Source organism: Lactuca virosa, chromosome 4, assembly GCF_052849685.1.
Source record: "Lactuca virosa cultivar CGN04683 chromosome 4, Lactuca_virosa_CGN04683_v6, whole genome shotgun sequence".
NCBI classification, from domain to species: Eukaryota; Viridiplantae; Streptophyta; class Magnoliopsida; order Asterales; family Asteraceae; genus Lactuca; species Lactuca virosa.
The window spans coordinates 42,114,044-42,123,716 of record NC_136429.1 but is presented as its reverse complement, the minus strand read 5'-3'; the positions used below and the strand labels follow the sequence as shown (position 1 = coordinate 42,123,716).

At 32.6% G+C, this 9,673-nt stretch overlaps 1 long non-coding RNA gene across 5 annotated transcripts; it reads left to right on the top strand.

Moving 5' to 3' along the window:
• Positions 1 to 4,596: 4,596 nt before the first annotated feature.
• LOC145103926 (uncharacterized) lies at positions 4,597 to 9,557 on the top strand. 5 transcript variants are annotated; one of them, XR_013706939.1, is made up of 9 exons: positions 4,597 to 5,561; positions 6,161 to 6,208; positions 6,370 to 6,457; positions 6,592 to 6,646; positions 6,727 to 6,826; positions 7,106 to 7,496; positions 7,560 to 7,638; positions 8,964 to 9,114; positions 9,215 to 9,557. It is a non-coding gene; the product is annotated as an uncharacterized LOC145103926 (long non-coding RNA). The 5 variants fall into 5 exon arrangements; XR_013706940.1 differs by lacking the exons at positions 8,964 to 9,114; positions 9,215 to 9,557 and having other exon boundaries at positions 7,106 to 7,207; positions 7,332 to 7,496; positions 7,560 to 7,732; XR_013706938.1 differs by lacking the exons at positions 8,964 to 9,114; positions 9,215 to 9,557 and having other exon boundaries at positions 7,560 to 7,732.
• Positions 9,558 to 9,673: the final 116 nt, after the last annotated feature.

Sequence of the window (9,673 nt, the reverse complement as noted above, 5' to 3'; positions counted from 1 at the left end):
GATAAAACAAAGACCAACTAAGGCCAATTGTGTGAAGTGTTTGTCTTGATAAAGAATCCGCACTATCTCTTGAATATTTGGCAAGAGAATCTTATATGTCAAGAGGACAGTGGGAGTCTTAAAGATCTTGAATAGTTTCAAGAACTAATCAATAGTAAACCTATTTTTAATCATTAGCACACAACTTGAGGTTTATAACCTATTGTGTTGACATTTCTGTGCCCATTCCAGTAAAGTTGACATTTGAGTTCTACATGTTCTAAATTGTTTGCATAACTACTTGGAAGCAATGGCAGCCCCTGTACTGCCAGGTGGCGAGAAGTTAAGATTGCACAAGTTCAATCCATATAAGTTTGGATTTGTCACTAACCTTCTCTTGTGGTTATGGTTTTGACAAATTCACATGGATAAGAACACATACACCATAAAATCTAAGGGTCATAAGGTTTCTCTCCGATTCATGAAAATGATGGTGAGGAAACACTTCCACCAAGTAGATTTTAAGTAAGATAGCAATTGTAATCTTTGGATTCTCAAAGTCATTACTAGAGCGTGCGTGGTTAACCTGCACACTATCATGGACTTATGAGAAATGGCAAAGGTCTAAACAATTGAGACTATGATTACGGCATCCCTTTTCATAGTTCTGAAATTGTTTAGACACACCTGTAAGCTATCTAAGATAAAGTGTATGAGTTTGATAAAGTCTTATCAAAGCAATCTCGTATCAGAAATCTGAACTTTGGTAAGGAGGTCAATAAAGTATTGATTTCTAGAAGTCCAGCTAATTTCTGGATACATGTCAAAGCTAGTGGGAGCATAAGTGTTATGCTAATAATCATCATGTTAGTGTGAGCATGATAATTATGATAAGTGTTGCAAGTTAGCAATGTTAGTTATAGAAAAACAAAGTTTCAATTGGAAAAAGTTGTTTTGCTATAATTTAGGGAGAGGAAATTATACTTCTTTCAATTCTAAAAGCCTAGATTGAGGTTTTAATCTTCTTTAGTCAAGGTTATATATATATATATATATATATATATATATATATATATATATATATATATATATATATATATATATGAATTTTATGTTGGAGTGGCTCAACATAAGGAAATTCTATATATGGGTCCATTATTTGCATTCTAAAATTCGATTATGATTACGACATCCATTTTCATAATCTGATTTATGAGAACTTGGCAAATAGACATAGAAATACTATAGCAAAAAGACTGGTCTACTATCATGTCTTTATGTGAGACATCATGAATCGTGTCCCATATGCTTCGGATATAGGATCGATTACATGTGTTATAATAGTCATCCTTTCTAAATTTTCCAAATGCTCAGGGCATTTAGAGGGGAAAGGTCTAGAATTGGATATGACTAAAAGGATTAAGCAATTGTCGAGGACAATCTAAGGTTTACCAAAGATTGGTTGCTCAGGGACAGTTGGAAGTATAGTGTTAATTTTGGAAAGTCGATATTGACATATTCTGAAAAGAGGCAACTCTTGTTCAGAAGTGATAATCAAAATGGGAATATGGAAATGTTTCATAGTTGGAAGTTATTCAATTTGTGTAGGGTTAGAAAACTTAATGCAAGAAGGATGTTTCCATGGAACTGATCTCCATTGGAATACCCAGTAATGTCTGTTGACAAGTCTTTGTGACTTTGTGCATAATCATTACAAGAGGATCATGCAAATAAGTTTAAAATATAACAGATTTCGGTAAATGATTGGAATTTGGAATTCTTACATTTTCGATAAGGATTTGGGAGTGTGAAATTAGAATCATTGAAATTATGTTCAATTGGTTTATTTCACAAAGTAAGGATCATAGACAAACAAAGAGTGCTTACTTGGTGTATGGCACAGCTATTGTTTAGAAGAACATAGTGTACATGCTTGGAGCATGGGACAACTAGTGTTTTTAATTCAAGTATAAAGTTGATAAAACCGAAACAATGAATAATGAGTAATCAGTATGGTGATAAATAAAAAGTGTTTTATTTATATTCATAAGTTTTGAAACCATACTAGATTCAATTATTCTTGTGTTTCATTTTGCATGTTTTGACTTCCAGAATAAACTAGGTCATTCTTCCCGAATGACTAAGTTATTCAAACCATCCACAGTCGGTCATATGTTGGAAGTAGATATGAATCAAGACTGTCATGAGTTGGCTTGTAGAGGTCTAAGATGTTGGACAAAGGGGCTACAACACTCATGAGTGCTCATAAGTTCTGAGTATTGGATTCAACCCGCACTTATTTGAATCACTTCATGGATTTTATCACGAGTGATCATGAGACGATAATATCTTATATTCTTCAAACCTAGAGATATGAGTTGTTACTATGAGTTGGTTGCATATTGATTGCGCGAAAACGCATTGGTAACTCGATGTTATAAAACGTGCCTTTGTGTATGATTCAACAAGTAGTAGAACAAGCCATATGAGTCGAAGTTTATCCATTCCTTTTACCTTTGGGATAAAAGCGATATTTGTGGGCCCCTCGATGATTTAGTGATGACAAATATAAGTGCTCGGCCGGGCCTGGACTGATTTGATTTGTTCAATTAGTCAGTCGTCATAAATCGAAAATTGGGAAACAACAAATGGACAGAGAGAATGATTTATAATCCATGTCTCAGTCCATATGATATCTAGAATGGAGGAATATATGATCCCTTATCTAATGGACAAGTCATTGATAAAGGTCAGAGTTCATCTACAAGGTCAGAGTTCGACAGCGGCTTTTGAGAGCTACGATTGGCAGTTGGTTCTTGAAGTCATACGCAATAATAGTTTTAGACTTATCCAAGTGGGAGACTGTTGGATTAGTGTCTAAGTCCATAACTATAATTGGTATGTACTTGACCTGACTTGGCATGGTCCATTTGGGTTGCATGGCATCATGCATTTGGATAGACTAAAATGAGAGAAATAACACTTAAGGTTTATTAATATATTATAAGTTCTAATATATTAATAAGATTATTTAATTAGTATTGATCAAAAATTAATCTAGAATTAATTAAGTGATCAAAAAGAAGACTAATTAAATATATAGGTTGATTGTGTAAATCATCCATACTTGTATAGTGGGCTAAGACTCCATGGATTATCAAGTTGGGCTAAAACCCATAGAATGCTCCATGGATGCTCCATGGTGTATTTGAACCCATGGATCCAAGGAAATGGAAAGCCATGACAATTAGGGTTTACCCTAATTGTGACACTATATAAAGATCATATCATTGGGAAAATCGGCCACTAGAGATTGAACATGAGGGCTAGCCGATTTTCATGAAGTGTGTATTTCTCTCTAAGTTATTCCAAAAGCATATGATGTTGTGTGAACCATTTGAGGTGTCACACTTGGGGCACTAGGCTCTCGAGCATCATGGAGTCATTCTACATCAAAGAGGTATGTATTCTAACTTGTTATATTTCATGTGAATCAAAGTTTTGTATGCTAGTTAGTATAATACCTTGGATATTCATATTTGCATGTATAATAGAGAAAACATAGATCCAAGCTATTTAGGTTTGCATGTACACTTAGGAGTGTTAGAATGCTCAAAACCCAACAAAAACCCTGTGTCCAGGGTTTGCCGTGGTACGCCCAACGTATCATGATTACGCCCAGCGCACTAGGCCAACTCAAAAAATCAATAAACTCTTTATATTTTAAGAAATTACCTGAGAACCGGGCGTTGCAAGATCAAACACAAAATCAGTAGATGGTCACTAGAGAGAAGAGAAATAGAAAAAAGGGGAGGAGAATCACCGAGCCGTCGCCACTGCCGGAATGAAGAAGGCATCGCCGGTGATGCAACTTCTGTTGTCGGTGATGGCGGCCTTGTCGTCGTCGGTGATGGTTGCACTTTCGTTGGAAATCATAAGAGGAAAAGAGATTGACATAATAGAGGAAAGCGGGTAATAAAAAGGGGTGTGTTTGCACAGAGCATTAGCGGCGACGAATATTAGTGGCGACGACTATTAGTGGCGACACTCACTACAAGAAAATTCATAAATAGCTATGGAAAGTTGCTACAGAATCAAAATCCGTAGCTATTCTACTATGAAATATGCTATGGAATGGATTGTCGTAGTTATTTTGCAACGGAAACGGGTACGAAATTGTATTCCGTAGCTAAATCATGAATAGCAACATAAAGTTGCAACGGAATCAAAATTTGTAGTTATTATATGACGAAATATGCCACGGAATGGCGGGTCGTAGCTATTTTGCTACGGAAATGGCTACGAAGTTGCATTTTCGTGGCTAAATCTCGAATCGCTACTGAAAGTTGCTACGGAATCGAAATATGTAACTATTTTACTACAAAATATGCTACGAGATTCTTGGTTGTAGCTAGTTCGCTACACAACTTGTTACAAAATCTATATTTGTAGGCAGTTGGCTACAAATTTTTCTACGAAATCAAAATTCGTAGCTAGTTGGCTATGCAACTGACATACGTAATTATTTTGTTACAAAAATGTGCTACATAATAAAATCTATAGCAAATCTACTACGAAATTGGTTACATAAAGGTTAACCATAATAAATTTATATATTCCATCGATCCTAGACATAAACCCAAATCACATTTGATTACCTAGATCCTCATTCCTTAGTCTCTTCCACCCCCCATACCCCAAATCATCGTTCATTTCTACTTCCCTCATTATCGATCATATTGTACTCTACGTCCTCTACAGTCCAGGGAGCTCCCTCCTCTTGTCTGATTCACCGTGTGCTGCCTGCTTCGTCAATCAGTTGGTATGCTCCATTCGTTTTTCTGTATTCCATCAATCCTAAACTTAAACCTAATTCCCCCAAAACTAAATCCTCCTTCCTAAAAGCGATATTGTTGTTCTCGACCGGTGATCCTCGTCGCATTCGTGTTCACTTTGCGTCATCATACTCCTCGTCGCCACTATTGTTCTCAACCGTCTTCGTCCCTACTAGTATGTATACGCATCTTCACGACTGAGTCAATTTCACTCCATTAATGCTGCTCATACTTGAAGAAAGTCATCCCCAAGAGTCACAAACGAATCCGTCCAGAAGGCTGTAAGTGATGACACCTGCATTCTCAGGCCTCCCTTTTGAGAGGCTCATACCACCACCGTGTCGCCAATGTCAGTGCCAGACTGGATGCCCAACAGAAGAAATTCAACCTCCCAATCCTCCCAACCACTACCATTGGCTCTTTCCCACAAACCATCGAACACCAGTTTTATTTGCCGGATTGAATGACATGGAGGGATGGATACAAGGTGTCCAGTTAGGATGATCCAATAAAAGTGATAAGAAAAATGGAGGAGAAGTCATGCACTTTAAGTGTTCGACGAATTTCCTGAGAGAATAGTTTTGTTGGGTTTAAGTACTAATTGCTCATTTTCTTCATACTTTCTGAGTTGGATGTCCTTATGAAATTTTCATCGTGGATCATAGTTATTCCTTTGTGCTATGATACTCTAGTCAAATAAAGAATGGGCGAAGTTTGAGAAAAGGATGATGCACACCTCAATAATCGGTGAGTTTCTTTGAAATCAAAAAATGGTGTTACAAAAAAGAAAGTCCTTTCTCCATAGAAATATGATCTTTAACTAGCTTCTACTCTTCTTTTTCTTTCATAGCATACCATTTTTAGGTGGAAGTAAACTGTTGTGGTTTCTGTTAGCAGATAATATACTGTGTTTTCTTGTTGGGTTTTAAACAAATTCTCTTCAAAGATACGAGTTCATGGTTTATGAGATGGTTGTTTGAGAATTAAGTCATACATGATTGTTTATCTTTTGTGGTTTATTAAAAAGAAATTATCTTAAAAAGTAATCTATTAAGGTTTTAGGTGTTGATCATAAAAATGACCAAAATGGGTAGATGTTATAAAAAGAAAACCATATTTCCAACGTTTCTTATGTTGGGGACCTTGCCTGTCTGCCTCATTATATTTTTCATGTGCTTATACACCACTTTAAATGGAAATTGAAAATAAAAATACCACTTGTTTGCTATAATGTCATCTGAAGATAAGGTTAACCTGAACTTTGTTAAATACTAATTTTGGAAATGTTTTGGTTCGTGTTTGATTAATTAAATTCTCAAGTATGTTATTGATTTTGAGTTTATTAGGTTTTCTCTGTGGCTTAAGGTTTCCATCGACACTACAGAGGGAAAAAGGTAATTAATTTCATCATTCATCTTCTTTTTTAAATAAAATCAATTTGATCTCTTGTGTATCTTGATTTGGTTTATCTTATTGGTTTTAACTTTCGAGTGTTTTCTTATTCCTTAGTTTGAATATGGCTTATATCATTTCTACTTATACTTCGTCTATTCAGGATCTGACATGAATAATTTAGTCAAAGATGCTTCCATGGATCCAATCAAAGAGGCTTTGAAACGACGACTGCTTTTTTTTTTGCTTAGGTTTTTACCAATTTATTATTTAATTCTTACTATTATGTCAATTAGTCAATAGGAGGGTTTTATATGATATGTTGTTTTATAATCATTAAGTGCCTTCAAACTGTCTTATATAATGTGTCAGTTGATTGGTGTAGAGCAGTGTATGCATTTTCACATCTGTTTTGGCTGGATGATCAAGATGGAGAAAAGGTATTCCCATTCCGATCAATCTTATTTTCTCTATTCCATTCTTCTTTTGTCGGAACTAACACAATCTTGATTCCATTCAGATTCCAGGTTTCTCCTTTGCCTTAAACGTGCATTAAGGATCAGAAATGCTACACATGGTAGTAACGGCTCTGTTACTCTCTTTGTTGAAATACTCAACAAGTAAGTAGTAGTATACTTTTCACTAAAGCCTTCAATTAATAGCGATGTACTTTCATTTCTTTATATGAAAGTAGGTTGTTGTTTAGGAAAATATATAATATAGGACACTGATAACAGATAATAAATATTGGATTCCAATTCCAGGTATCTATATTATTTTGAGAAATGGAATCCATAGATAAGTTATGTTCAGTTGCAAAAAGATAAATTTAAAACTCAAATCTCACTATCACCATTTTGTGCATTACATTTTACCGATTACCAATTATTAATTGCTAGATTCGTGAATCCATCTGAGCTCTTTTCCCTGATAGAGAATGATTAACTCTTGTTAGACCTATGGACAATGAGAACGACCTCCAATGACTTGACCAGATTCCGGTCAGTGATTATTTTATTGAACTTAGATATTATTAATCAGTAAAATTTGTTAACAGTTAGTTCTTTGTTTTATAAATTAATTCAATTTTGTTTTGTGAATTGTAATTGGGTGACATGAGGCCAGAGTTTAAAGTATGACTTGATGCTTTAACATTTAGAGGACTAGGTCCAAGCAAGTGAGGGACACAATTATGATTAGAACTATTTTTGCACGTATCACAAAGTCTTTTCTAGATCCTCTTAATAATGGTGCAGACATGCAGTGCCTATAATATCCTCCTCATGGAAGGTTAGTTTTCTATAATTGTTTTTATTCTTTATTGTGTTGTACTAAACTATTTCCATTTTACAGAGTTTTGAAGAAACGAAGTGTGAAAGGGCATAGTAGCTCTCTAGTGTCAATCTTTCATCATGCAAAGCCACCTGAGGAAGTATGATTCATTATTTTCTATTATCATACATACTTATAAAGCTAACATTTTTCCTTAAACCTCATGCATTTGAAACCTCCTATTTTAATGAATACCACTCAAAAGTCTCTTAATAATGATTAACAATTCAAAGGTTCTATAACTTATATAATATATTTAATAAACAATTAATGGATACTCTACTATAAAAATGTCAATCTTTTTTAGTAGACACACAAATACAAATCACATACAAAATTCACAAAGAAAACAAGTTTAAAGTTTTTTGTGTTGGTTTGAGGGATTTGAACAATTTTTCGAGCCATGTTATTATGTTGAAGTTTTTTAATTTGTAAGTTTGTTATATACTAATTCTTTTTTGTATTTTCTTGATTTAAGTATTCTTTTAAGAATATTATTGTATGTTATGGTTGAAATTTTTAATGTAAATTAGATTAGATTCATGTTATCGATCATATGTTATGGAAGGTGATCTATATAATATTTAATTAACTATTGTATACATATTTGTATGTTCATGTTGCTTCAAAACAATAATTAATTAAAAATCATAGATGTATCATATTATTCATATTATCCATATAAGCCTTTTTTAAAATGCAAATTGTCTATCTTATCACTTTATATTTTAGTATATGTTTAACATTTTCATTATAATAATAAGTGTTTTTTAAAAGTTTCTTTCACTTATTAATAATAGCAAGTGGTTTTAAAATTCATAAGCAATAATTATAAATAATAAAATCAAATTAATGAAATTACATGTATATGTCATATTATCCATGCAAGTCTCTTTTGAAATGAAAATTGTCTATCTTATCACTTTATTATTTAGTGTATGTTTCACATTTTAATAATAATATTAAGTGTTTCTTAAAAGTCTTCTCTAAATTATTATTAATAATAAGTGGTTTAAAATTAATGAATAACAATTTTAAATGATAATAACATCAAATTATAAATTACGTTTATCTATAAATAAATTGTATTTTAAATAAACATCATTATTGAAATTAGAAAATGATCGCATAAGTAAAAATATAATTAATCAATAATAATAATTGTTAAAAATAATACTAAATATATAATTATATTTAATTCTATTAATGAAGAATATGGGTTGATGTCAATGAATATTATTGTTCAAAATAATTGAGATTATATATATATATATATATATATATATATATATATATATATAAATTAATGTAAAAATATTATCTCAAAGTTAATATCAATAACATAACCATTTTAAATATATATTTTTCAATATTTTAACAATATATTTTTAATCTTCGCTGCGCAACGTGCGGGAATTCGTCTAGTTTTTATATAAACCAATGTACATGAAGAGAAGCACATGAAGAGGTTATTCAAAAGGAGATGGCCAATTTTTATGTCATTGTAGTGGGATCTGGTTCTGCTAGACAAGAATGTGAAAAACATTTTCATACGTTTTTGAAAAAGGCTTTTGAGGTATTTTTCTTGTGCTTTACCTCCTTTATAAGATCTAGCAGTCAAATTTCTTGTCTAACACTTTAACCATTTGTTCTTGTTTTTATTGGTTATATTCCAGGATCATAAATGAATGCCTTATGTCTCAACCCAAATGGCCTTAGTTGAGAGCAACGCTAACAATATGAGGATATTCAACAGAAAAATATGAGGAAGCTTAACCAAATAGAATATCATGTATCGAATAGCGTTTCAACACAAAAATGTAGATGGTTCAAGCAAAGCTAGAACAACAACTTGCACAAGCAATGACTATGATTAACACTTTGAGTGAACATGTCAAAACTTGTATTAATCAATGATAGAATATCATGTATCGAATAGCGTTTTATGTTTAATTTGTAGTGACATTTGATTTTAAAATATGTACCTTTTGATATATTGGATATTTCTTTTAGTTTCTATAGGAATACTCTGTCACTTGTAGTTTTATATGAATTGTATCTGTTAAATTTATATAAATAGTCGAATTGAGTAACCAAATTTTATTGAATAATGGTATGGAACAATTGTTACGAAA